The 27,463-nt window shown below is 34.7% G+C and overlaps 2 long non-coding RNA genes across 2 annotated transcripts in view; one reads left to right on the plus strand and one right to left on the minus strand.

The window, feature by feature from the left end:
• The window catches only part of LOC103094178 (uncharacterized), a 40,338-nt gene extending 20,064 nt beyond the window's left edge, over positions 1–20,274 (plus strand). Inside the window, exons 3-4 of the long non-coding RNA XR_008914860.1 lie at positions 342–445; positions 20,053–20,274. This is a non-coding gene — a long non-coding RNA (uncharacterized LOC103094178). The remainder of the gene's footprint in view (positions 1–341; positions 446–20,052) is intronic.
• LOC107650767 (uncharacterized) overlaps positions 1–21,392 on the minus strand; it is a 32,492-nt gene extending 11,100 nt beyond the window's left edge. Inside the window, exons 1-2 of the long non-coding RNA XR_001626755.2 lie at positions 21,227–21,392; positions 6,831–7,303 (exon numbers count right to left, since the gene is read on the minus strand). This is a non-coding gene — a long non-coding RNA (uncharacterized LOC107650767). The remainder of the gene's footprint in view (positions 1–6,830; positions 7,304–21,226) is intronic.
• Between the last annotated feature and the right edge of the window lie 6,071 nt (positions 21,393–27,463).

Here is a 27,463-nt window from a genome sequence, read left to right on the forward strand (position 1 = left end):
ACATATATCTATATATCTTGAGATATATATATATATATATATATATATACATGTAAATATGTATATGTGAATTAAAATCCTCTTCAAACAAAGGACCTAGGTCCAAATCTCACTTCCACCATTTAATACTTTCATACACATATCATAGGTGCATTCATGAAACTTAAAAGTTAAAAAAAAGCCCTCTTGTGTGTTGGGACATAGGCAGCTGTATTTTAAACTACTGCTAGTCCTCTCTGTTCCAACTCTGACTCTCCCTTTTATATTTCTAAAGTATTAGTTCCCTCTGTATATGTACTCTTTTTTTTTTTTTAGTTTTCACCTACCTCTTCCCTTCACAGCTTACCCTCTGATGAAGACTACAAGCAATCTAGACACTTCATAAACTACAAAAGGAGAATGCTTGTTTCAGGCTGACTCAAAAGAAACGAAAATCCTGCTTAAAGTAAGTTCCACAGGTTGGAGTCTTTTTTTCTACTACTTATTGGCTATGTGATTTTGGTCATAATTTTATTCTTATGATCTCAATTTTCCTATTTGTTCAATGTGAAACTTGCGCTCTCTATCTCATGGGGGTTTAGTGAGACTCAAATGAGATAATAAATGCTTAGCAAGTTTTTAATAAACTAGAATGCACAAGAAAAATATAAGATTCCATTTTTCCCCATTTGTAAAATATGAAGGTTGTACCACAAGACTTTTGAGATCTGGTAATTCGGGCAGCTACACAAATCTTTAGTTGGATAGGAAAACTGGAAGTAAGAATGTGTGTGTGTGTGTGTGTGTGTGTGTGTGTATTTGTTTATTGGTTTTTTTAATTTACTTTTCCCTCAATTACATGAAAAAATTTTTTTTTAAGTTTGAGTCAAATTCTCAACCTCTCTTCCTTTTCCCCTCCATGAGATGACAAGCAGTCTGATAGATTTTTGTGTGCAATAATGTAAAACATCTTTCCATATTAGTCATTTTGTGAAAAACAAACAAACAAAATAAAAGTGAGTAAAATGAAATACAGTATCTCAGTCTGCTCTGACGCCATCAGTTTTTTTCTCTTGTAAAAGAGGATGGTATTTTTCATCATGTGTCCTTGAGGATTTTCTTGGATCACTGCATTACCAAGCATATAAGTCCTTTATAAATGTTCATCATATAATATTGCTATTACTGTTTACAGTGTTCTCCTGGTTCTGCTCATTTCACTTTGCATTAGATTATGCATGTCTTTCCAGGTTTTTCTTAAACCATTTTTCTCAATATTTCTTATAGCAATAGTAGATAGAAGTTCTTCCAAAGAATACTCCTTGTCATATACATTATAAGCTCCTTTCTCAAAAGAGGAAACTACTAAGTCCCATAGATGGTAAGTAATTTACTAAAGGTCTGACAGGTATTAAGTATTAAAGGTAGTATTTGAACCCAGATTTTCTTTCTCTTCATCAATATCCAAGTTATAAAGCCTAGATATTTTCCTAAATCCTCATAACCACTCAAACTTCTCCAAAATACTATTCATCAAAGGTAAAGCAATTCTAGCTATCTCCATGGTCTAGAATACTAGTGTCAAACTCAAATGGAAATGGAGATCCCTTGAAGCCCCCTAATGACCTTGATTTTTAAATTTAATTCTATCTATTCTTTTATTGTATTTTAAAAAATGTATTTTGTTAAATATTTCCCAATTATATTTTAATCTGATTTATGACACACTATAAGACAACTGCATATGGCCTAGAATCTAACATCTGACATCTCTGATATAGAATACCAAGAACCAAAGAAGGTAAAAAGAGCTCAACCCGATATCCCAATCTATTTCTTCATCTTGTCTCCTTCCAATACAATAAAGATCCAAACTCTTAACAAAAGAAGCCTGCCTGGTCTGCAATAATAACAGCTTTGCAGTGCTATGCTGAGCTGACCCAGAGAACTGTGTCAGGAGAGAGGGAGAGGTATATGGAAACTCATATATTGCCTGAAGGAAGAGTCCAGAATCCATCAGGGGCTGTTTATTCCTTCCAAAAATCACTTTGGGGCACAGACCTAGGCTGGTAAACCATGATTTGCCCATCATGAGAAGAAGCTAAGATGCTTTGTGATCCAGTTCCATGGGAAGAAGTAATTAAAAAGCAAGCAACCGGGGGTGTGGGGGACTGAAATTACCAAAGTTCTCAGGAGGAAGAAAATTATAAGACTTTAAGCATACATAGATAAACCAACAGGGAAGCCAATAACAACAAAAACAAATAAGTTCAGGCATCTATGAGTATTATGAAACAAAGGAAAATATTTAACAATGAGGATGACGTGGATTTTGAGGAGTCTGGAACCACAACATATTGTTACTGAGTGGCCCAAAAGAAAAATGAGACTATCAAAGCAGAATGTATGTCTATACAACAGAAACAATTGACAGAACAGAAAAACTTGAATACTTGGTGGCAAGTGGTGCCAATGAAACAAAAGAGAGGCCAACTGATTGGGAATGCAAATATTCACAAGTGCAAGACAATCTAGAAGAAAAGAAACAAAAAGCAATAACCTAAAAATAAAACATGCTCTGACTATTCAACCAAAATATATTGATCTTGACAGGAATATGGAGACAACCTGAGGATTTGAGGTCTCCCAGAAGAACAACATTCAAAAAAAGGTGAAAACATAACAAAAAATTAAAAAAAAAGAAATTTGCCCAAACTTCTGAACATAGATGATGAAAAGCCAATTGAAAGAGCCCATATATGACCTCCAGAAAAAAACAAGACTTCAAACATCAAGATACAATTATTTAAAATTAACCTGCAATTCATATTTAACTAATGTTGAAACTACAGGATTTTTTAAATTGTAAGTTATTTATTAAGTCAATTTAGAACATTATTCCTTGGTTACAAGAATCATATTCTTTCCCTCCCTTCCCTCCCCTCACTCTTCCTGTAGCTGACATGCAATTCCACTGGGTATTACATATGACCTTGATCAAAACCTATTTCCATGCTGTTGATGTTTGCACTAAGATGTTCAGAGTCCACAACCCCAATCATATCCCCTTAACCCATGTAATCAAGCAATTGTTTTTCTTCTGTATTTCTACTCCCACAATTCTTCCTCTGAATGTTGATGGTATTTTTTCCTGTAGAACCTTCCAAGTTGTTTGGGATCACTGCATTGCCACTAATGGAGAAGTCTATTACATTTGATTTTACCACAGTGTATCAGTCTCTGTGTATAATGTTCTCCTGGTTCTGCTCCCCTCACTATGCATCAATTCCTGGAGGTCATTCCAGTTCCCATGGAATTCCTCTACTTTATTATTCTTTTGAACACAATAGTATTCCATCACCAACATATACCACAATTTGTTCAGCCATTCTCCAATTGAAGGGTATCCCCTCATTTTCTAATTTTTTGCCACCACAAAGAGTGCAGCTATGAATATTCTTGTACATGTCTTTTTCCTTATTATCTCTTTGGGGTACAAACCCAGCAGTGCTATGGCTGGATCGAAGGGCAGACAGTCTTATCGCCCTTTGGGCATAGTTCCAAATTGCCCTCCAGAATGGTTGGATCAATTCACAACTCCACCAGCAATGCATTAATGTCCCAACTTTGCCACATCCCCTCCAGCATTCATTACTTTCCATTGCTGTCATGTTAGCCAATCTGCTAGGTGTGAGGTGATACATCAGAGTTGTTTTGATCTTCATTTCTCTGATTATAAGAGATTTAGAACACTTTTTCATGTGCTTATTAATAGTTTTGATTTCTTTAACTGAAAATTGCCTATTCATGTCCCTTGCATGTTTATCAATTGGAGAATGGCTTGATATTTTTGTACAACTGATTTAGCTCTTTATAAATTTGAGTAATTAGACCTTTGTCAGAGGTTTTTGTAATGAAGGTTGCTTCCCAATTTGTTGCTTCCCTTCTAAATTTGGTTGCATTAGTTTTGTTTGTACTAAATATTTTTTATTTGATGCAATCAAAATTATTGATTGTACTTTTTGTGATTTTTTTCCTAGCTCTTGCTTGGTTTTAAAATCTTTTCTTTCCCAAAGATCTGACATGTATACTATTCTGTGTTCACCTAATTTGCTATAGTTTCCTTCTTTTTATTCAAGTTATTCACCCATTCTGAGTTTATCTTGGTATAGTGTGTGAGATGTTGATCCAAACCTAACCTCTCCCATACTCTCTTCCAATTTTCCCAGCAGTTTTTATCAAATAGTGGGTTTTGGTCCCCAAAAGCTGGGATCTTTGTGCTTGTCAAAGACTGTTTTGCTGAAGTCACTTACCTTTAGTCTATTCTATTGATCCTCCTTTCTGTCTCTTAGCCAATACCAAATTGTTTTGATGACTACTGCTTTATAGTATAGTTTGAGATCTGGGTCTGCAAGTCCTCCTTCCTTCGCATTTTTTTCCTCATGATTTCCCTGAATATCCTTGATCTTTTGTTCTTCCAAGTGAACTCTGTTATGGTTTTTTCCAACTCAGTAAAAAAGTTTTTTTGTAGTTCAATGGGTATGGCACTAAATAAGTAAATTAATTTAGGTAGGATTGTTATTTTTATTATGTTAGCTCATCCCACCCATGAGCAATCAATGTTTTTCCAGTTGTTTAGATATAGTTTTAATTGTGTGGAGAGTGTTTTGTAGTTGTGTTTATATACTTCCTGTATTAGCAGATAGATTCCTAGGTATTTTATATTGTCTAAGGTGATTTTAAATGGAATTTCTCTAATTCTTGCTGCTGAGATGTGTTGGAAATATATAGATATACTGATGACTTATGTGGGTTTATTCTGTATCCTGAAACTTTGCTAAAGTTGTTGATTATTTCCACTAGCTTTTTGGTTGATTCTCTAGGATTGTTTAAGTAGACCATCATATCATCTGCAAAGAGTGATAGCTTGGTCTCCTCACTGCCTATTTTAATACCTTCAATTTCTTTTTCTTCTCTAATTGCTACAACTAATGTTTCTAGTACAATGTTAAATAACAGAGGTGATAATGGGCATCCTTGTTTCATTCCTGATCTTATTAGAAAGGCTTCTAGTTTATCCCCATTGTAGAATGATGTTTGCTGATGGTTTTAGATATATACTGTTTATTATTTTTAGGAAAGGCCCTTCTATTCCTATGCTTTCTAGTGTTTTCAATAGAAATGCATGTTGTATTTTGTCAAAGGCTTTTTCTGCATCTACTGAGATAATCATATGATTTTTGTCAGTTTGCTTGTTAATATGGTCAATATTGTGGATGGTTTTCCTAATATTGAACCATCCTTGCATTCCTGGTATGAATCCTACCTGGTTATAGTGAATAATCCCTTGTGATTACTTGCTGGAGTCTTTTTGCTAGTATCCTATTTAAGATTTTTGCATCTATATTCATTAAGGAGATTAGTCTATAGTTTTCTTTCTCTTTGACCTGCCTGGCTTTGAAATCATACCATATTTGTGTCGTAAAAAGAATTTGGTTGAATTCCTTCTTTGCTTATTCTGTCATATAGTTTGTATAATATTGGGATTAATTTTTCTTTGAATGTTTGATAGAATTCATTTGTGAATCCATCTGGACCTGGGGATTTTTTCTCAGGGAGTTCTTTGATGGCTTGTTCAATTTCTTTTTCTGATATGGGGTTGTTTAAGCAGTCTATTTATTCCTCTCTTAGTCTATGCAACTTATATTTTTGTAAATATTCATCCATATCACCTAGATTGCCATTTTTGTTGCCATATAATTATGCATAATAATTTTTAATGATTGCTTTAATTTCCTTTTCATTAGAGGTGAGTTCTCCCTTTTCATCCTGGATACTGTCAATTTGGCTTTCTTCTTTCCTTTTTTTAATTAGATTGACCAGTACTTTGTCTATTTTATTTGTTTTTTCAAAGTACCTGCTTCTAGTCTTATTTATTAAATCAACAGGTCTTTGACTTTCAGTTTTGTTAATTTCTCCTTTGATTTTTAGGATCTCTAATTTAGTCTTCATCTGAGGATTTTTAATTTGTTCACTTTCTAGTTTTTAATTTGCATTCCCAATTCATTGACCTCTGACTTTCCTAATTTGTTAATATATGAACTTAAGGATATAAATTTTCCCCTGTACTGCTTTGGCTGCATCCTGAAACTACAGGTTTTGTAGTTGATGTTTAACCAATGCTAACTAGTGAGAAATGCAAGATTTAAGAGTATAAGGGTCCCTTTCCTATTACTTACTACCCACCCCTCATTGCTTGCTGTTGGCCTACATCACAGTCATTGCAATATAAGGCACATGGTGTTTCCAAGCTATAACTCCTCCCCCTAAGTCTCTGACTCCCTACTAAAATCTGAACTTGAAATATGACTTACTAATTTTTCCTTTGATTTTCACATCCAGAACTGAGTCTGATATGTTTTATAAATCTTTGTAGAAGGTTTTTAGGGAAAATTCTCCTGTACATCTACCTGCTGCTATGCCAGGAGCAAAGAGCTCATCTCCCCAAAGATTATTTTCCTAAAATAAAAGAGAATATGGAGTAGTGGACAGAAATCTGGCTTTTGTACTAAGTAGACATAGGTTGAAGTCCTGACCATGACAGTTATTGATTGATTGATTGAACCTGAGCAAATAATTTCATTACTCAGTACTCTAGGCAACTGTTTAAGAATAGAAGTTGGAGAGAACACAAATATCTGGATTAGTAAAGGGAATTTCTTCACCTGGAAATTTCCATCAGATTCTTCATTGGCATCCCTCATATCAAAAAATCATTCCAATCCCCTATCTTTAAAATATTGGAAAATTCTCTGTTAAATGGGCTATGAATAGAAAAGTTACTATCATACCTGTGACTTGGCCTGACTCCTTGTCAGTATCTTGACACAGTGATGACAGTGATGCTGGAGAATCAACATCTTTGCTACACTGATGAAGCAGTCTAGATCACTTGACAGAAATCTATATCAAACACAGTCTTTACAGTTGTGTGACTTCCTTGAGACATTCAGTGCCTTCTCAAAACTCTGCCTAAAGGTTCCAAGATTACTTTCAAATACTTTCAAGTATCAGAAACTAGAGTGAGACTCCAAATTAACCTTCATAAATTCACAGCTCTGGCATAGGTGTAGTATGTATACCTGACCCATTTGTCTTCCTTTTAGTCAGTTCTGGAATTGGAAGTTTCAGGGATTCTTTTAGTCTAGTTCCAATGTAAGAAGCCTGGAAAGAAGGGTCAGAGCAAATCTGTTATTGGCATCTTTGGGTGTTGATAGTTCCTCTAGGCCAACTGGGGTGAGGTCTCCTTTTTAAGCGGTGACTTCTATAAAATGAATAAAAAATTTCATTAGTTTATTTTTTTCTTCCTATCATAATAATGTCAGTCAAAGCTTCATAGACAGGACACTAACCAGTATGAAGGGTCTCCCAGGTGATTCTGAACCACTAGTGGTGATATAAAAACCCCATTCCCAATCTTCTATTATCCAATTTTTATTCCCATTCTCCTCCATTCCCACCCCCAACCCCCACTCTCCACCACAATGTGTCATTCTAAAGCTACCACCCCTTCCATTGTGATGTGGAATATCTATTCCATAAGCAACAAATTTTCTTTCATCTTAAATCTTTTTCTTTCTCACTCTTAAAGATCTGAGAGAATCCAGCCTACCCCATCCCTTCTGAACTAATTAACAAGGAGCAAGTAAGTCTTCCAAAATTAATAGGAAATAAAGTGTTAACCATTCTTTGATCTTTACTGGTACTTGTTCTATTTTTATTTTGGGGAGATTATTTACTGGTGCAAATGAAGCAATTGATGATGATACTTATAAATAAAAATTAAGTTAACTAATATGAGAGAAAGTCATGAGTGAAATGAAGGATGACAGGGGCTCCTCCAGAAATAGTTGTCCCAGTTCCCTTATAGGGTGAAGGGAACCTCACAGTTAAGTTCTAATAAGGTATTAAGTTAGCTGTTGAGGAGGAGGCAAAGAAGTAAAGAGAAGAGAGTCTGGTCATTAATTTAAAATATAGGCTGCAGAGGCAGTCTAAGGGACTGCTGTTTCCAGAAGAACATAAGAAATTTTAAAACTTGAATATTATCATTATTATATTATTGTTTTATATAGTATCTATAATTATGTTATAAAATATACCTAAAAATTGTCCAGAATTTCTGAATATTGTGTAATTAGAATTTTGTACTCTAGGACTCCATTTCCCAGAATCCCACTTTTGTCCTCATGTTACATCCTTACGTTTTGGAGATAAAGTTTCTGTAAACCCACCTCTCGCTCTCTTCCCACCCCGCCTCCCCCCCCCCCCAACAAACAAGGCTGGGAAATGTGAATCTTAAAATTGCTCAGACTCTACCTTAGAAGATTTGGTTAAGCTATTCCCTTATTGTAACAAATGAAGGTACTTGATCAGGAATGTATGGGGAATTTTAACATTACTCCACCCATACTTAGACAGTGTCTTAGGGGAAGATAAAGTTGTAAACTCCTGATGGAACAATGAAAAAGTCCCTAACTCATACTTATAGTAAAGCTAGAACCTTAAGCTAGGTCTATTTTAAGATCTAATACAAAAGGGTGTTAAGTACCTATAAAGATTAAATTAATCACTAAAACGTTCAAGCAATTTACAAAAGGCAAGAGGTGTGTCGTTTTAGTCTACTCAGAGAAGGTGATAAGAAAAGAAGATGTGAACTAAGAATGGTCAGTCTACTGTGATTGATAGATGTAAAAATTTAGGGCTAGTTTGGAGTTAGTTTGGAGGAGGGCTCTCTGAACTTAGTGGGAGTTTGGAGTTAGTTTGGAGGAGCTGGCTCTCTGAATTTCGTTGGAGTAGCTGGGTCTCTGAACTCAGTTCAGGAGTTGAGGATTTCAGTGAAGGACTGGAGTTTTGCTTTAGGACGATCTTGTGGTGAGTGATTAAAGACCGATTAGTCAGTCTCTCTTAAGGTTCATAGGCCCTTCATACTATTTGCTCTCTACTCTCTCTCTCCCTTTCCTTAATTCCTTCATTTATATTAATTAAAATCTCCATAAAACCCAGCTGACTTGGGTATTTTCATATTTGGGAATTTTCCCCATGGCAACCACTTATTTTTGATTTAAGTCAAGACACTAAAAATTATCTTTACAGTTTTGGCAATTCACAGTCTTAAAACCCACATTTTCGCAATTACAGAAAACTGCCTTTACTCAGGCTTTTACTTTTGTCTTTTTATATATTCTACTTCAAGTGATTATTACTAAATCTTATAAAATATAATGCTTGGAGTTACTGAATATTAATTTAAATCTTACAATACAGAAAACCAAATCAAAGAATTCACTGATCACTTATAGGAAAAATAAACAAAATTTTATAAAATAAAACAAAACTGCAAACATTTCAAATTCCAAAGTGGTTAAAATGAACAATTCAGTAACAAACAACAAATCCTGCAAGTAGTAGATATGTTATGCATATGTGAATACATTATACAATACTATTATGCACTCATCAGAAAATGCTTTAGTTTCCTAATCTTTTTAAAAAAACTATAATAGCACTTAACTGGAAAGGGGGTTAGGGAATAGAGAAAAAATGCATAGCCAAGACAAATTCCAATATCAACTATTTCTGAATATATATTTCTTATTCTATATCTTTTGTCTATCACTTTTTGTTCCTCTGCAATCTTGTGGTTATTACATTAATCAGCATTTTTAAGTCTTTCAAAGTTGTTTTTCTTTAAAATGATATTCTTTTATAAACTGTTTTCCTGAGTAGATAACTCACCAGTACCACTTACCAGCATAGGCTTTTACTTCTTTTTGACCCCACTTTTGCTTAGTTACTTATTTTTCTTATTTTTAATTAACAAATAAAAACCTCAAACAACAACAACCATGGTAGCTAAAATCCCTTTTGACACATTATTTAACATGTTCCCTGAAAGTAGTTATAACAAGAATACCCTAAAGCAGGCCACAGTGGTAACTACTGTCTCTTATGATCACTTTATAAGGGAGTTTTATAAATTTATAAGGCCCTGATTTGTACTGAGTTTTACTTAAGAGTCTCAGTATTAGTACTTCTTCCATTTGCATACCAATGGTATCTCACTTTGAGGAAGTGAATCTCATTTTGGGAGACAGAATCTATTATACCCTCCTTGGTCATAAACTTTGTATTATAAGTCTTCTGTCTCCAATTGGTTCTAATCTCCCATGCAAAGACTACTGCTTTAGTTTTCACTTGCATGTAATAGGTATTTCTGACCAGTTAATTTTCAGTGTTGGGTAGTGAGGAGACATTCGAGTATCAAGAAGAGAATAAACAGTTCTCTGTTTTCACTTTTTTTATCTGCTCAACTCAGGCTAGGACTGAGTAGTATTTTTAACTACTATATACTAGTACTTTATACTATATACTTTTAACTACTATATACTATATACTAGTAGTATTTTTAACCTGACCTAATCCAGAAAGTGCTTAAGTGTTTCTCATTGTTATGTCTTAAGGACTATTGTCTCTCCCCATAACATATTTACACTTGGAGGATTCCCATTGATTCAATTAATTGATTTATCTGAGGTAAGCCAAGGTGGTAGAGCATAAGGAAGCAGAACAGCCCAGTTCCACTACATTCTCTTGTTCCCCCCAACTAGTCTACAAAAAAGAGTAAAAAAAAAAAAAAAAATTAGAACTCCTTAGGGAAAATAACATCAAATCATTTTCTTGACTATATGGTGAGCACAGGGAGACAGAGGTCTTTGGACACAATGCAGATTCCATCCAGAAGGACACAGACATGAAGGTTCTACCAGTGTTATAGACTGAAATGGGGCTTCAAGTGGTTAACTGGGGCAATAGATGCAAGAATGAGGGATCTGCCATTATAAAGGGAACAGGAACAAATATTAACAGGCAACTCTGTCACTTGTACTCTAAAATGCTTCATATCCAGTGCAGAATGAGGACTCAGCCTTGGCAATATATATATATATATATATATATATATATATATATACACAATTATCTGATGTTAAAAGAACAAAATTGGCAACTTGAAATTAAAACTTGCTGGAGCAACTTGGTGGCTCAATGGATAGTGTTACAATTAAAAATATTTAAGAGACTGGTTTTGGGTAAGAATATTAATTTATTGATTAGGCTAGCATTTACTCTCAATGCTCAAAGAAAGGAAATTCCTTCACATTGGTCTATAAATACAATTTGGGAAATCATTATTCAGTCCCTCCCTTGGACATTCCAAGACATCTCTGATTAGTGAATAGTTAATATGGAGGCTGTCCAATAATATTCTCAACCCCTTCCCCCACCCCCAAACCCCATAAAGGATGGACAGGCAGTCACCTACTGAACAGGAAGAGTCTTATCTAGTAATTAGATTTTATTGGGAGGGGAGTTCCTAAGAACAAAGGAAATATAAAAGTCAAAAGACTGACTGAAGCCTCTCTAATCTAGGATCCTGATATCTGAAAAATACTTAACACTCTTTTTTGCCTTGTAACTAATACTTAGTACTGATTCTAAGACACAAAGTTAGGGTATAAAAAATAAATTAAAATATGCCAAGATTTTGATACTTATCTTAACATATTAATGAAATATTTCTAAACATTGGCATAAAGTATCCAGATTCTCAGATGTTTGTAGTGGGAGTTTTGTTTAGTTGTATTGCATGTGAGTGTTTTCCCATGAATGTCTGACATGCTGCAATCCTAAAACATGAGATTATACTTGTTGTACTGGCATAATCAGTGACATGTAAATTCATTGTTAAAATTTTAGCAAGTTTTATCAACCAGAAATATTTTCCATTCATAAATAGGGATTCAAAAATTATATGTGAAGATGGATTTATTAAACTGCTGAATGTAAAGATTGAACTTCAAGTTACTATAAGTTAAGTTATTGTTTATTGAATTAGTTTAGATTGCTAGCACTGCATGTGCTATGCTTATTCTAATTTTATTAAGATAAAAAAGTTGAAATATTAAAAAAAAAGGGTTGGTGGTCTAGGGCAGGGAGTAAGAATGCCTGAGGGTGTAGTCTGGGTAATAAGGAAGAGAAGTTAATAGACATAAGCTATATGGCTCTCACACTACAGAAAGTCTCATGTCCAGCCTAGTCTGAAGCCTGAAGCTAAATAACCAGGGCAGGGAGCTCAGAATCTCCATTTCTGTCTCTAAAGAGATCACCAGGTTTGGAAACAAGTATAATTCTGGAGCTTCAACCAAGGGTACAACCCACAATGGTGTTGTTAAGCTTAGATTAGGAAGACAAGACATTAGATTTTACCAAGGTGAAGAGAACTGTTGGGTCAGGAACCTAAATTATCTGAGGTCATTGAAGAACATAGCATTCAATATTCCAACAAATCAACAAAAGAAGACCAGAGGATCAAAAATAAGACCAAGAAAGTCCCAGACATTTCCTTCAGAAGTTCAGAGTGTGGCCCTATTACCAAAATCCAATTTGGGAAGATTGAAATAATTTGTGTAAACAAAAAAAAGCAAAAAAGAATCTCACAATAAAGAGCTATTAGGGTTATAGAGAAGTCAAAAGCACAAATAAAAAATAAAGTTATTCCAATTCATCTACTGAACTAAAAGAAGATAGTGATAGCAATACAATAGTGGGAGAAGATTTCAACATCCTTTTCAATTTAGGGTAAGACTAACCAGAAAGATAAACAAAAAGGAAAATTTAGGATTGATCAATTTTCTGGAGGAACAAGAACTAAAAGAATTTTATTCTTCTAAATGGGACTGATAAAGAATACACATATTTCTCAGGACTATATGGAAGCTTTACAAAACTGACCACATATTAGGATGCAAGAATACTATATAAATATAAAAAGGGAGGAAACCTAAAGTAAACATATCCTTTATAGATCATAACACACTGTAGTCAAGGCAGAGCCATAAGGGTTAAAGCCCTCCTCTTCTCCCTGCTTGGGCTGCATAGTCAAGGTCGTGGGTTGAACTGTGTACGACCTGCCCACCTGCATGCTTAAGGTTGGAGTAGTCAGCAGAGGGAGGATTGATAAGGTTTGTGAGAAATTGTGAGAGACTGTGGGAAACTTGCTTCTCTGTCTTTGTTTGGAATCCTCTTGGTTCTTCCTTGTGCCTGGCAGGTAACGTCATGAATTCCTATGAATCTGCCCAATTATTGGTTCCTGCTGGTACTGGGCTGTAACGTCAATCATTCCTGTGGTTTTTTCCTTTATATGCTTTGTGTAAATCCAATAAACTTTGTCGCTATCCATTTTCATATAGCATCCATTAGTTACTCTTCATTTCGTTACCCCAAGTAAGATCACACAGGGCTGGCTGACCCTGGTGCTGAGCCTTACAGCGCGCGCACACACACACACACACACACACACACACACACACACACACAAAATCACTGCAAGGAGCACAGACAAAAGCTACAGAATGAAATATAGATTTCACAATGAAATTCTAAATAATGAATGTGTAAGGGGACTAAATAGTGGATTAAGAGCCAAAACTAGAGGACCTGGGTTCAAATATGACCTCTGATACTTCCTAGCTGTGTGATCCTGGGAAAGTCACTTAATCATAGTTGCATAGAGCCCTTATTGCTCTGCCACAGCATTGATTCTAAGATAGAAGGTATGGGTTAAAAAAAAAAAAACTTTTAAAAAAATAATGAATGGGCCAAAAAGGACAAATTATAGAAATAATTATGTGAAAGAAAATTAGAACAATGGGACAATATCACAAAATTTCTGAGATGCAGCTAAATCAGACCTTGTGGGAAAAAGTATTTTTATACAAATGTACTTTAACAAAATAGAAAAAAAATGTCAAAGGGATGACTCAGAAATGCATCTGTTTTGGTTGGGTCTTGATGGCTAGTAAGTTCCAGCTCCCACTCTTCTCACTCTGCCTTGGCAGAGAGTCCTAGGCTTTGCCATCTTATGTGTGGGTCTGGTTTCAATCATTCTCAATAGTGAGAGGAAGTGATGAGTGCCTGGGCCATATCTGCAAGAGATGGGGGGAGGGGGGAAAGAGAAGTACACACACAAACTAAAGAAGCTATTGACTGAAAAAGTATTAGACTTCTCTCATTCTACATGGATGAGAGGGATGCAGTGATAAGCACCCAGTTATTAACAACAATCAGTTAAAAGAAGCTACAGCTCTCCTCTATTTCAGAACCAAGCTCTGAATTAAAGCAATCTTACACTGCTATTCTCTCATTCACTTCTGCATCTCTTGCAATCTGGCATTGGCCCCAACAACTATAACATAACCACTCTCTCCAAGTTTAAGAATAACTTAATTGCAAAATCTGATGACCTTTTTCAATATTGGTTCTTTTTTAAGCACTCTAAATTTTAATTTTTGACTACACTCTCAAAAATCTGTCTCCATCCTCACCTTTTCATGCATTCAGAACTTGTTTCCTTGGATGGATCAACATCTAAAGCTAGACCACTAACCACAGATTTTCCCAAGGGCTATAAATCCTCTTCATCCTCTCTCTTGAATTTATCTCTTCAACTCCCTAGCGATCAGTTATCTCTTTGAAGATGATTCCTTCATCTATTCAGTCCTAATCCTTAACCTGAGCTCTAGTCCCAAATTACCAATTACCAATTAGACTTCTCCAAATGGATATACTGAAGCCATCACAAACTAAATGCAAATTGTACCTATCTTTACCCTTAAACTCATTCATTCCTTCACCAAACTGCCATATTCTAGAATAACAACAGTGTTGTTAACATTTGCAATGATAGTGGAAAAACAATGCTGGAGCCTTATCCTAAATCACGGGAATGACACCAAACTTTACTAGTAATCATATTCTTTATTGTCAGACAGAAAGGGTTTTTTTTTTTTTTAGTGTCATTTTCACTTAGGACCCTTGGGTATATATCTTTAATATTTTGTACTGCAAATGGAAGGTTCCCATAAAGCACATCCAGTGCATAATGAAATACAATGGTCATTTCTAAGGAAAGCATTTGCATGACTGATTGAATTGTAACTAAATTGGCTTCTTTCATGGATCATCATTTTTACCTGAAAGAATGGCTATTCAGACTTGGGCATTTGGCAGACTTTTTGCTGAAAATGAATGAAGTGAGCCTATCACTTCAAAGAATATTAATGTTCTCAGTAAGCTAAGCCAATATAATAAATATGACAAAATTACTTAAATTACTTTATTCAATGCTATACCAATCAAACTAAAAGAATTACTTTACAAAGCTAGAAAAAACAGTAACAAAATTCATCTGGTGGAATACAAAGTCAAGAACATCAAAGGAATCAATGATAAAATTCTAACTTTCAAACAAAAACTAGAATTCTGGAAAATCTATATCCCCCTACCATAAGCTTGACAGTTTCTCAATATTTAAAAATCTTTCTAATGAGATCAGTTGTGATTTTTTTATATTGTGTAATGAAAAGTCTCAATATTTGGAATGTCTGCATAACTCCATGAATCAATATTTCCAACTGTCCAATGTATGAAGTTACAAATGTATCCATAGATAAAAGATCCATTTAAAGAGCAAAATAGAACCTGCCAAGACATGCCCAGGAACTAAAATGAAAACAATTACAAAACACTCAACATAAATAAGGGTATATGCCATTTTAATTTTAACAAAAGGGTAAACTGAGGCAGATCCCCACGCAAGATAACCTTTATCAGTAGGGGTACCCTACTTGTCAGTAAATGCTTCCCTGCATTCCTAACAAAAACATCAAGTAAATAGACAATTACCTTTTTATAGGTTTTAGGAAGTATAAAATAAAGAGCAGAACAAAATAGATGACATCATGGGACTAAGGACAAAATGAGACTGGTTGCAGAGCTGAGTTACAGAGAATAACACTGGTTGAAAATTTGATAATGGTGGCTAGCAACAACCCTGCTTCTTCTCTTGAGACCAAGAAGTATTCACTGTTGAGTCCAAGTGTGAAATAGCAGCCCAGATTTTTATTCAGCAAATCAGACATCCTTGAAAGATTGGTTGATGAAGTAAAAATATCAAGCCCAAACTCCCTTTTTCATTCACATGCATTCTCCAAGGTCAGTTAAATTCCTTGAGACAGGAGAACTGAATTTTAAAACTTAGCCCACTGCAGGCCAGCTGAACTCTGAATTAAGTTCAAAGACAAAGAACCATGACTTAAGCAGTTACAGGACAAAAATCAATTACTTATAAATAGGTTGAATAAATAAATGATCCTGAATCAATTTCAATATCAATAGGCTAAGCCAATATAATAAATGACAATGCTACCTAAATTAATTTACTTATTCAGTGCCAAATTTTAAAAAAAAGTATTACTTAACAGAGCTAGAAAAAAATGTAAAAAAATTCATCTGGTAGAATACAAAGTCAAGAATACCAAAAGGAATCAATGAAAAAAAACTGAAGGAAGTAAAACTACAAAGCACTAATCATTAAAACAATTGGTCCCGGATAAGAAATAGAATGGTTGACCAAAGGAATAGCTTAGGTATCCAATATACAGAAGCAACTGAGCACAGTAAACAAGTGTTTGATAAATCTAAAGATCCCTGCAATTAGGAGAACTCATATTTTTTTTTTGAGGAAGTGTTGACCAAACAAGAAGTAAAGAAGATTATGGAAAATAAAATGGATAATTTTGACTACACGAAATTAAGAAGGTTTTGCACAAATGAAAACAATGTAGCCAAAATCAGAAGGAAAAGTTGTAAACTGGGAAAAAAAAAACTTCACAGCAATTTTGTCTAATAAAAGTCTCATGTCTCAAATATATAGGGAAATGTGTAAAATTTATAGGTGGATGGTAAACAATTTGATCTGGGTTATATATATGTATTATCATAAATATATTTCCATATTTTTTGTGGTTGTAAACAATACTCATATAAAGCCCAAACCTCAAAATAAAAACCTAAATAAACTAAAGTGAAAAATAGTATGCTTCCAACTCCAACAGTCCTTTTTCTGGAGATGGATCGCATTTTTTGTCACAAGTCCTTCAGAACTGTCCTGCATCATTGTATTACTAAAAGTAGCTAAGTCTATCACAATTGATCATTCTGCAATGTTGCTGTTACTATTTACAATGTTTTCTGGGTTCTGCTTATTTCACTTTGCATCAGTTCACATAGGTCTTTCCAGCTCTTTCTGAAATCATACTGTTCATCATTTCTTACAACACAATAATATTCCATCAGCATCATATACCAGTTTGCTTAGCAATTCCCAATTGATGGACATTCTCTCAATTTCCAATTCTTTGCCACTACAAAAAGAGCTACTATAAATATTTTAGTACAAACAGGTTCTTCCCCACCACTTTTTTAAATCTCTTTAGGATATAGACTTAATATAAAAATTAGGGAATCTGGCCATGGATTTTAATGATTTAATGACAGAAAGGAAAGGCTGAGAGGAGAAAGGAAATAGATCATTCTTTAAGAACGGCTACCTTGATTTAACATCTCCATTTAGCTGCCTCTTCTGCAACAGCAATGCTGGACCCTACTCAGTCTACACTCCAAAGTAGAGACCCCCCACCCCAAACCACTCTGGCCTTGGTTTATCTAATTTTCTCTCACCCCAGTGGCTCTCATGTGGCCTCATGAGCCAACTGTCACCCTTCCTCCTTTGTTTGAGCCATCCCACCTCATTAACCCCTACCTTAATTCCTGGCTTTTCCACTGACCCCAGGAGGGCACCAGAACTTAGATTCTATCCTCATGATCAAGGTCCTCTTAATAATTTCCTTCACACAAGACCTAATAGTGGTATTATTGAATAATGATTTTATAGCCCTTTGGGCAAAGTTCCAAATTGTCTTCCAGAATAGTAGGATCAGTTCACAACTCCACCAGCAATGCATTAGGGTCCCATTTTTGCCACATTCTCTCTAATATTTGTCACTTTCCTTTAATGTCATATTGGTCAATCTGATAGGTATGAGGTAGTTTTAATATGCATTTCTCAAATCAAGAGTAATTGAGAACATTTTTTGATATGATTATTGACAATTTTGAATTCTTCACCTGAAAACTCCTTGTTCATATCTTTTCACCATTTCCATGAGAAATGAAACCTTTACCAGAGAAATTAGTTATAAAACTCTTCCCAGTTTATTGTTTCCCTTCTAAGCATGGCTGCATTGGCTTGGTTTCTTTAAAAACTTTTTAATTTAAAATAGTCAAAATTATTCATTTTATACCTTGTAATGCTCTCTATTTCTTGTTTGATCATAAATTATTCCTTCCTCCATAAATCTGACAGGTAAACTATCCTTCATTCCCCTAATTTACTTATAGTCACCCTTTATGTCAAAATCACATACCCATTTTGACTTTATCTTGGTATATAGGGTGTGAGATATTGGTGTGAGATATTGGGATTCATGTTGCAGAACTTGCTAATTTTCCTAAGCATGTAATAGAAAATGCCAAACAAAAGGCCCTGGAACTAGAGGAATTCCAGCATTTTGGAAAACCTCAAAAGTCTGATGAAATGGAACCAGCAACCAAGAGGTGCTACCACAAAAGTGAGCAAGGTGAAAAAATAATTCAGACATTTCTGTCCAAAGTAAAGAAATTGCCCTTTGCAGAAATGTCTGAGGATGGCATCAGAACCAAATTAAAATAACTGAAAGATGAAGTAATATCACAAAATAACAGTTTTGTGAATGAAATAATTTCATGTATAAAAGTTACTCCATGAAAAATTCCACAATGGAATGAACAAGTTGTGTAGATTTTTTTTTTATTGTAGAAAGTCCCCACTGTCTATGCAAAAACTTTTGTAATGTTTTATACGTTTCCTTTGGTGTTTAGAGATTGCACATAGATTATTAAATAAAATGGAAGTATCATGTTTCTTTAAAAAAAAAATACCTAGTTTCTGCCATACTGTTTTCTGGTTTTCCCAGGAATTTTTGTCAATTTATCAAATACTAGACCACTGATCTGTCATTCTATTTCTTAGCCATTACCACATTGTTTTGATAATTACTATTTTATAGTATAATTTGAAATTTGTAACTACTAGGCCACCTTCACATTTTTTTCATTAATTCCCTTAATGGTTTTGATCTTTTGTTCTTCCAGATATATTTTGCTATTTTTTCTAGTTCTATAAAATAATATTTTGGTAGTTTGTTTGGTATGACAATGAATAAGTAAATTAATTTAGGTAGAATTGCCATTTTTATTATAATAACTTGGCTTAACTATGAACAATTAATGTTTTCCCAACTGTTTAGATCTGGTTTTGTGTAAAGTGTTTTGTAATTGTGTTCACATAATTCCTCTGATTGTCTTGGCAGATAGGTAGATATCCAGGTATTTTATATTGTCTAGTTATTTTAAGTAGAATTTCTCTTTCTACCTCTTAGTGTTTAACTTAGTTGATTTATGTGGATTTATTTTGTATCCTGAAACTTTGCTCAAGTTATTATTTCAACTAGTATTTTAGTTGATTCTCTAGAATTCTCTAAGTATATTATCTGAAAAGAGTAGTATGTTTGTTTCCTCATTACCTTCAATTTATTTTTCATTCTTATAGCTAACATTTCTAGTACAATATTAAATAATAGTTGTGATTATGAGCATCCTTGTTTCATCCCTGATTTTATTGAGAAGACTTCTAACTAATCCCCATTACAGATGATACTTGCTAATGGTTTTATATAGATACTATTTATTATTTTAAGGAATTTATTCCTATGCTTTCCAGTGTTTTTAATAGGAACAGGTATTATATTTTCTCAAAAGCTTTTTCTGCATCTATTGAAATAATCATGTGATTTCTGTTAAGTTTGGTTATTGATATGGTCAGATGTGCTGATAGGTTTTCCTAATATTAAACCAGTCTCACATTCCTGGTATAAATCTCACCTGAACATAGTGAATAATCCTTATAATATACTGTTGTAGTTTCTTTGCTAATATTTTATTTAAGGTATTTGCATCAGTATTCACTAAGGAAATTAGTCTAATTTTCTCTTTTTTTTTTTGCCCTTCCTGGCTTAGGTAACAGTACACCTACCTTTTGCAACTTGTATGAGGAAGAATTTTCTTCAGATACTTCAAACAAAATATATTAGAGACTCAATGCAAAAGAAGTTATAAGAACCTAGTTGTCTTCACTTATGAAGACACATAAGAGAGCTGCAAAAATGTAAAATGATTTTATCACTATTTTTTTGTTTTGAAAAATTATTTTTCATTAAAATGTTACTCGTTAACATGTAATATGTTTATTATTGTTATTTTTAAGAGTCCAAAATATTTTTAAAATTTATCGGTTTTCACTTCTAATATGGAAAATACTGATGAATGCAAGCAAAATAAGCAAAAGCTTTTTGAGATCCTTGATCATTTTTAGGAGAGTAAAGATATCGTGAGACCAAATATTTGTAAAAGTCCTCAAAGACTCTTGGCTCTTAGTCTTTGGTCTCTCCAAAATGCTCTTCATTTTTAAAAAGGCTGAAATAAACCTACCAGATCCATTTTTAAGTTCCATGTTCAAAATCTATCAGTAATACCATATTGGTTCCAAGATAAAATATGAAATCCTTATCTTGGCATTTAAATTGCTTTCCCTGTTTGGTTCTAGTCTACCTTTTCCAGGATTATTTCATCCTATTCTATGGCACAGCCAAACTATCCTACTTGCTTTCTCCTAAAATTACCTATTTCATCTCCTTCCTCAGGCTATTCCTATGTCTAGGAGACATTCTCTCCTCTCTTTAGATTTTCTAGCATCTTCCCAGAATCTGCTCAGATGTCTCCTACAGGAAACTTTTTTCTGATAGCTCTATTACCTAGTTCTTAGGGTTTTCTCTCCCTCCTTAATCATGCCTACACGGATCTGTTCACATGCTATCCATCCAGTAGAATGTTAATTTTTCGAGCACAAGGGTCTTTTGTAAAATTTATATCCATGAACCTAGTCCAGGCCTAGGCACAATCGGCACATAAACTTATGTGAAATCGGAATGAAAGCTACCTGATGATATGCAGAAGTAAAGTCCTCCTTTCTCATAAAATTGTTCCCAAATCTCTATTATATCTAATAATTACCCCACCAATCCCCAACGCAAGTCAGCCTTGGGTCAACCTGACTTTCTCCTCCCCGCCCCACCCCAGCCTCTCCACTGCCCAGGTCAGGCGGGCTCTCTCCAGACCCCGTTTGGCCTCTCACCCATATAGCCTTAGCCTCGCGGCCTCTAGGACCTTCCATCCTTCTGACATGAGGGTGAACCCAGGAAAGGAGCCTCAAAGGCCCCGGGACTGACACCAGCTTCCGCAGTGTCCTTGGTCAGGCCCCAGAAGCCCCAGAGTCTCTGTGCAGGAGACTCCACCTCTCAGAAAATGAGAACGTAAGACAGAGAGCCTGGGGAAATCCCCAACAAGAAGGGCCCTGAGCAGCCTGAGAGCACACTCCTGGAGCAGCGCCCCCTAGAGGTCCCTAGAGATGCTGCGGCTGAAATAGCTGCACCGGGCACCTGTAGTGGTTTTGCAAATAAGGGCATTTGCTCGCCTTTTGGGGTCGAAATCCTGGCAATACCCGCCCCTGGCTCTTTCCTTCTCACAAGGCCATTATAGAAACAACTAGAAGTATTGATGAAGCCTGAAGTAAAGGAAGTAGCAGAAAGCATAGGGCTCATGAGGGAGAGAGGGAGATAAGTCTTCAATGGGCTCCAGGATGCGTTTCTTCCCACTCTGATCTTTTCTTCTATGGCCCTCAAATACCCAGAAGCCCCCATGCGGGCAAGAGGCCACCAGTGCTGAGACAAGTTGGAAGGGGGCAGGCTCTTTCCAAATATCACTGAATTAGCTTGGACAAATGTCACCCAAGTTCCTTGGAGAGAGTGGCCTTAAAGAAATAATGCTTCTGCCTGAAAGTGTGTACCCTTACCAGAGAGCAGAGACCAGGGTCAATTCAAGTGAGAAATAATATAAAAGCACAGCCCCACCCCTTTATGACGTCTAGTGCTCAGGTTATGCCAAAATCCTAGATAAAAGGAAGATCAATAAGTAGAGATCAGAGAAAATGTGAAGAGAGAGGAATTAATATTAGTGCTGTACAATCTAATTATATTAAATAATGTCTTTAAGAAAAAATACATTTTTGAAAGCTAAAAGGATTCCCACCCACCCCCTTGCTATAACATGCTTATTATTACCCACTCACTTTCTTATTCCCTCCCACCATCCTTCAGAGTCAAAGTTTCCTTAAACTCCCAAGAATCTGTTTCTCTTGTATATTTATGCCCTACCTGTCCTTCCCTTAAGAGTATAGCCCTCTCCTATGCTCTGGGACTTGTCAATAAATCTGCATATTAATTTAAAATAATAGGCATGCTTTTTTTATACATGTATATATAGATATACAAGTGTGTATGTATATATGCATATCTTTTAGTACAATATTATCCCCCTTCATCTTCCAGAGATATGGTCCAAGATGTGGATAGCTTAAACAAGGATATAAACAAGCATTTGCTGACCCTATATGTGCGTGTGTGTGCTTTCTCTCTTTTCTTGCTCCAAGCCCTGCAGCCCTCCCACCCTCCACCCCCACAAAAAAAAAAAAACAGCCTTTAAAAAGTGAAAGCAAATGTAGAACTGATGACCACTGCCACAGATGGACCTCCTCAACAGAGGTCCTTTTCCTCTTCTTTTTCTCATTCAGTTCATTCAGGCAACCACCTGCTTCCTGGTTTGCCCTCCACATATCCTTGAACTGTGTGCTAACCCCTTCTCTTATCCAGTGGCAGCCCACTTCCTGCCTCCCTCCTTCCCCTGCAATTCCCAGCTGGCTGTGGGCAACTGGAACTAGGAGTAATTGCAACTGTGGAAAGCAAAACCACAGATTAAGGAGCCATGGGGTTACTATATACGCTAATTATGTGATGTCATGATACATCATCAAATTTCAGTTTGAAACCAATGGGGAAACAGAATACTATATAGCCCTGTGATACTTTTTATAAATATGGTACCATTTTATCCTTAAAACCATTAGAGGGGGTAGGTATTATTTAGATCTTTATTTTGCAATTGAGGAAAATGAAGCAAACAGAGAGCTTCCTTACGTGACTTGCTGTGAAACTAGAATTGTATCCAGATCTTCCTGACTCTAAGCTGTGTTCTCTCCATTGAGCCTCCCGTTACCTCAAGGATCTGGAATGGGACACCAAACATGAACAAAAATAAAAATAAATTAGTATTTCTAAAGAGCATTAAGGTTTGCCTAGATCTATCCACAAATCCATTATCATATTTGATTTTCACAACTAAGTGCAGTATGTAGTGCAGACGTTATTTTATGAATGGGGAAACAAGATAAAGTGTCTGCCCAAATTCACACATTAGGCTCAAATTCATGTCTTTTGACTCTAGGCAGATTTCTTATTTAAATCAGCTCAAGATACAAGAGAATTCTTTTTGCAGCTGATTTAATTTTTTAGTCACTTTAATTTTTATTGATGTGTTTTGTTGTTATTTTCTATTAATTTATTGATTACCCTCACTTCCGGAGAGCTTTCTTGTAAAAAAGTATAACAGTTAAGTAAAACAAATTATATAGTGGTCTCACTGCAATCAGTCAGTAAACATTTATTAAGGGCTTCCTAAAATGCCTGGCACTGGGCTGAAAGCCAGTAAAAGAGATATGAAAAAGATAAGTCTCTGCCCTTAAGGAGCTATCTTACAGTCAAATGGGGGAAGACAACATTAGAAAGGAGGCTAAAAAATGTGACAGGGAGAGGGGAAGAGGTACTGGATTGAGGTATGATGGTGAGTCCAGAGAAGTGAAGCTGTAGAAAATGAAGAGATAACTGGGTTGGGTCATCTCCTTAAATGGAGGTTCTAGGAGGAGCTCTCAACTCTTCAGTCAAAAGGAGGGACCCCAAGGGCAGGGGAGACCCAAAAAAGTATGAATTGGGGCTGAAGTGATCTTGTAAAATGCATTTGAAAAAGCATGCAACACTTCACAACTGTAGTACTTCCCATACTTCAATGATCATCAATTTATTGATTTTTCTTCTCTCTTAGAAATTTATTTACCCCAGTTTCTACTTACCGTGTGGGAGATAGCATCTCAAGCTTCAGGCTTTCTTGCACTGCTGTTTTCAAGGCTAGATCTGGAGGGTCTGGAAGTTTGGGGTGCTTTCAAAGTGTTGCTATATTGTTATAGGTCTGGTCACTACCTGAGGCAGTGGTCCTGGTCTGAGCTCTAGCCTTTATCCAGGAGGGGACCTTGTTCCCCTGAAGCTACAAGTGCTAGTGCTCCTCTTTGCCCCTGAATTGTGAGGAGGTCCCTGCTTCCCTGTGGTCAATCACAAGCACTCTTCTCTACTTTGGAACTGCAAGCCAGAACTGTGTATAGGTAATGGAGTAGCCAAATAGTGCCCAGTCCTAAACCCAGTATTAGCTTAGGGTCCCCTGCAATCTCTTTTTGACCAGTTGTCCAATTTCCTTACCACCTCTGGGTTGAGAGGTTGCAGCCCCTTCTAACTCCCATGGTCAGTGTTGCTGCCATGTACATTCCAGGCTGGTCCCTACCATGGTGTCAGACCTCTCCTTCTGACCTCCTAACTTGTCATAGGCATGAAAAATGTTTAATCTTGACCTTTTGTTGGCTATGCTGCTCCAGGATTGGTCTGATGCATTATTTTAATGTTGTTCAGAGAGGAATGTTGGGAAGGTCTGACTAGGTTGCTGCCTCTTCTCCTCTATCTTGGCTTCTCCCCTTTCTTTTTAGATTCTTGACCTTTATTTTACTTTTGATATTAGTTTTTCTAGTTCTAAAAAGTAATCCTTTCATAATTTGATTTGTATGTTATTGAATAATTAAATTAATGTCTGTATATCACCATTTTTATTATATGATCTCATCTTACTCATAATCAATCAATATTTTTACAGTTATTTAGGTCTCTATTTCTATAAACAGGGGTGTGTATATGTTTGTATACTTCTTAATTATATCTTGGAATGTGGATTCCCAAGGATTCTGTACTAATTTTAAGTGAAATGTCTCTTCTTATCTTTCTGATAAGTTTTATTAGTATCATATAGAACCACTGATGATTTTGTTGATTTTCTATGTTGCAAGTTTGCTGAAGTTATTAATGTTTCAGTTAATTTTAGTTGACTTTTGGATTCCTTAAGTATATCATCATATTATCTACAAAAGTAATAATTTAGTTTCTATTTTACCTATGGTTATCTCTTCAATTTCTTTTTCTTCTCTTACAGTTAAAGCTAGAACTCCTAATTCTATATCCAATAGAAGTAGTGACAGTGAACATTATTATTTCACCACAATTTGTTGGAATGGATTCTAGTTTTTCTTCCTTACAGATAATGGTAATTCTTGGTTTTAAATACATACTATTTATCTCGTTAGAGAAAGATCTATTTATTCCTTTGTTTTCTAGAATTTAAAAAAATAGAAATGGGTATTTTGTAAAAAGCTTCCTTTGCTTCTATTAATTGAATATGATTTTAATTTATTTTATTATAGATATGATTGTTTATAGTTTTTCTAATATTAAAAGTTCTCTTATTCTTCCTGCATAGTTTTGGAGGTAATATTTAGGAATATTGATGATTTATGTGAATTAATTCCTAGAAACTTGGCTAAATGTATTTTTGACTAATTTTTGTTTGATTTCTTATAGATTTCTAAGTAAATCATATTTTGAAAACCATTTTTCTTTTATTTTATGCTTATTCCCTCAATTTCTCTTCATCTTATTGCTATAGCTAGCATTTCTTGGACTTCTATATTTATTGCTTATGTATTTTGGATTCCACAGTCTTATTAGACAGTTTGACTTAAAAATCTTTTATCATTCAATCACTTCCTTTCTTAACCTAAGCACATTAATTTTGTCTATGAAGAAGCTTTTCTGTTTTACATAACCTATTCAGAGCTGTATATATAATCTTGTGTACTTTTTTATAGTATGCTCTTTAATATTAATGTCATGACTCCACACGAAATGTATTTTGGAATATTACATAAAGAAGTTGGTCTAAACCTAATCTCTGCATACTACTTTCCAGTTTTCCCAGCAATTTTTATCAAATAAGGAATTTTTGCTAGGTAATTTGTTTCCCAATTTATCAAACACTGAGGTATTTAGTGCTGTTATTTCTGATTACCCCTTGCCTACTCTGTTCCATTTATTTATCTCCCTTTTTTGACCAATACCAGATGATTTTGATGACTACTGATTTCATAATATGGTTTCAGGTCTAGAAGTACAATTTTCCCTTTTTCCCTCCCTATTGTCATAATTTTCTTTGACATTCTAGATCTTTCATTTTCCAATTGAATGCTATTATAAACGTCATCAAGTTCTAGAAATCATTACCATGACAATTTAATTGGTATAGTTTTAAGAATATAAACTAATTAGTAATATTGTAATTTTTATTATATTGCCATGGCTTGGTCATGATCTCTGAATATTGCTTTAGCTATTTAAGTTGTTCTTTATTTCTTTAAGGAATACTTTGTAATTGAGCCTATATAAGTCTTTTGTGTGCTTCGAAAGATCACTCCCAAGAAATTCTATGCATTTTGTAGTTATTTGAGATGAAATTTTCATTTATATTCTTATTTCTTGGATTTTGTTATTATTGTATAGAAATGGAGTTGATTTTTGAGAGTGTATTTTTATAGACTAAAATTTTGCTAAAACTATTGTCTCAATTAGTATTTTTTTAATTCTGTATAATTTCCCACATATATCATCATATCATCAGCAAATAAAGATAATTTTATCATCTCTTTATCAGATAGTAACTGGGAGAGTGGGCATCCTGGCTTTACTTCCATATTTATTGGAAAGCAAGTATATCTCTACTGCATAAGATACTGACTGTTAGTTTTAGATAGATGGTTTTTATGATGTTAAAAAAGGTCACTCTATGCCTATACATTTGTAGGGTTTTTAGTTATATAAGATTGGTCTTTATCAAGGTTTTTTATTTCTGTATCTATTGGATATAATCATGTGGTTTAGATGTTTTGGTTTTTAATATGATTAATTATATTGATTGACTTATTAATGTTAAACAGTCTTTGCATCCCTGGTATAAAATCTCACTTAGCTATAATGACTTTTTAAAATTATTAAATGCTAGTCTAACAGACTTTTGTTTTAAACTTTTGAGTAATTATTATTCTATTCTTTATGCTTCCCTGTATTAGATATTAGGAATATATTTATCTCATAAAAATATTCTTTAGGGTGCTTTCTTTCTTGATTTTCAAAACTAATTTGTGAAATATGGGCACTAACAACTCTCTAAAAGTTTGATAGAATTCTCTCAATCAGAATTGGCAATTTTTTTCTTTGATACTTGCTTTATTGCTAGTTCAATTTCCTTTTCTAACATTGGGCTATTTCAAATCTTT

Source organism: Monodelphis domestica, chromosome 1, assembly GCF_027887165.1.
Source record: "Monodelphis domestica isolate mMonDom1 chromosome 1, mMonDom1.pri, whole genome shotgun sequence".
NCBI classification, from domain to species: domain Eukaryota; kingdom Metazoa; phylum Chordata; class Mammalia; order Didelphimorphia; family Didelphidae; genus Monodelphis; species Monodelphis domestica.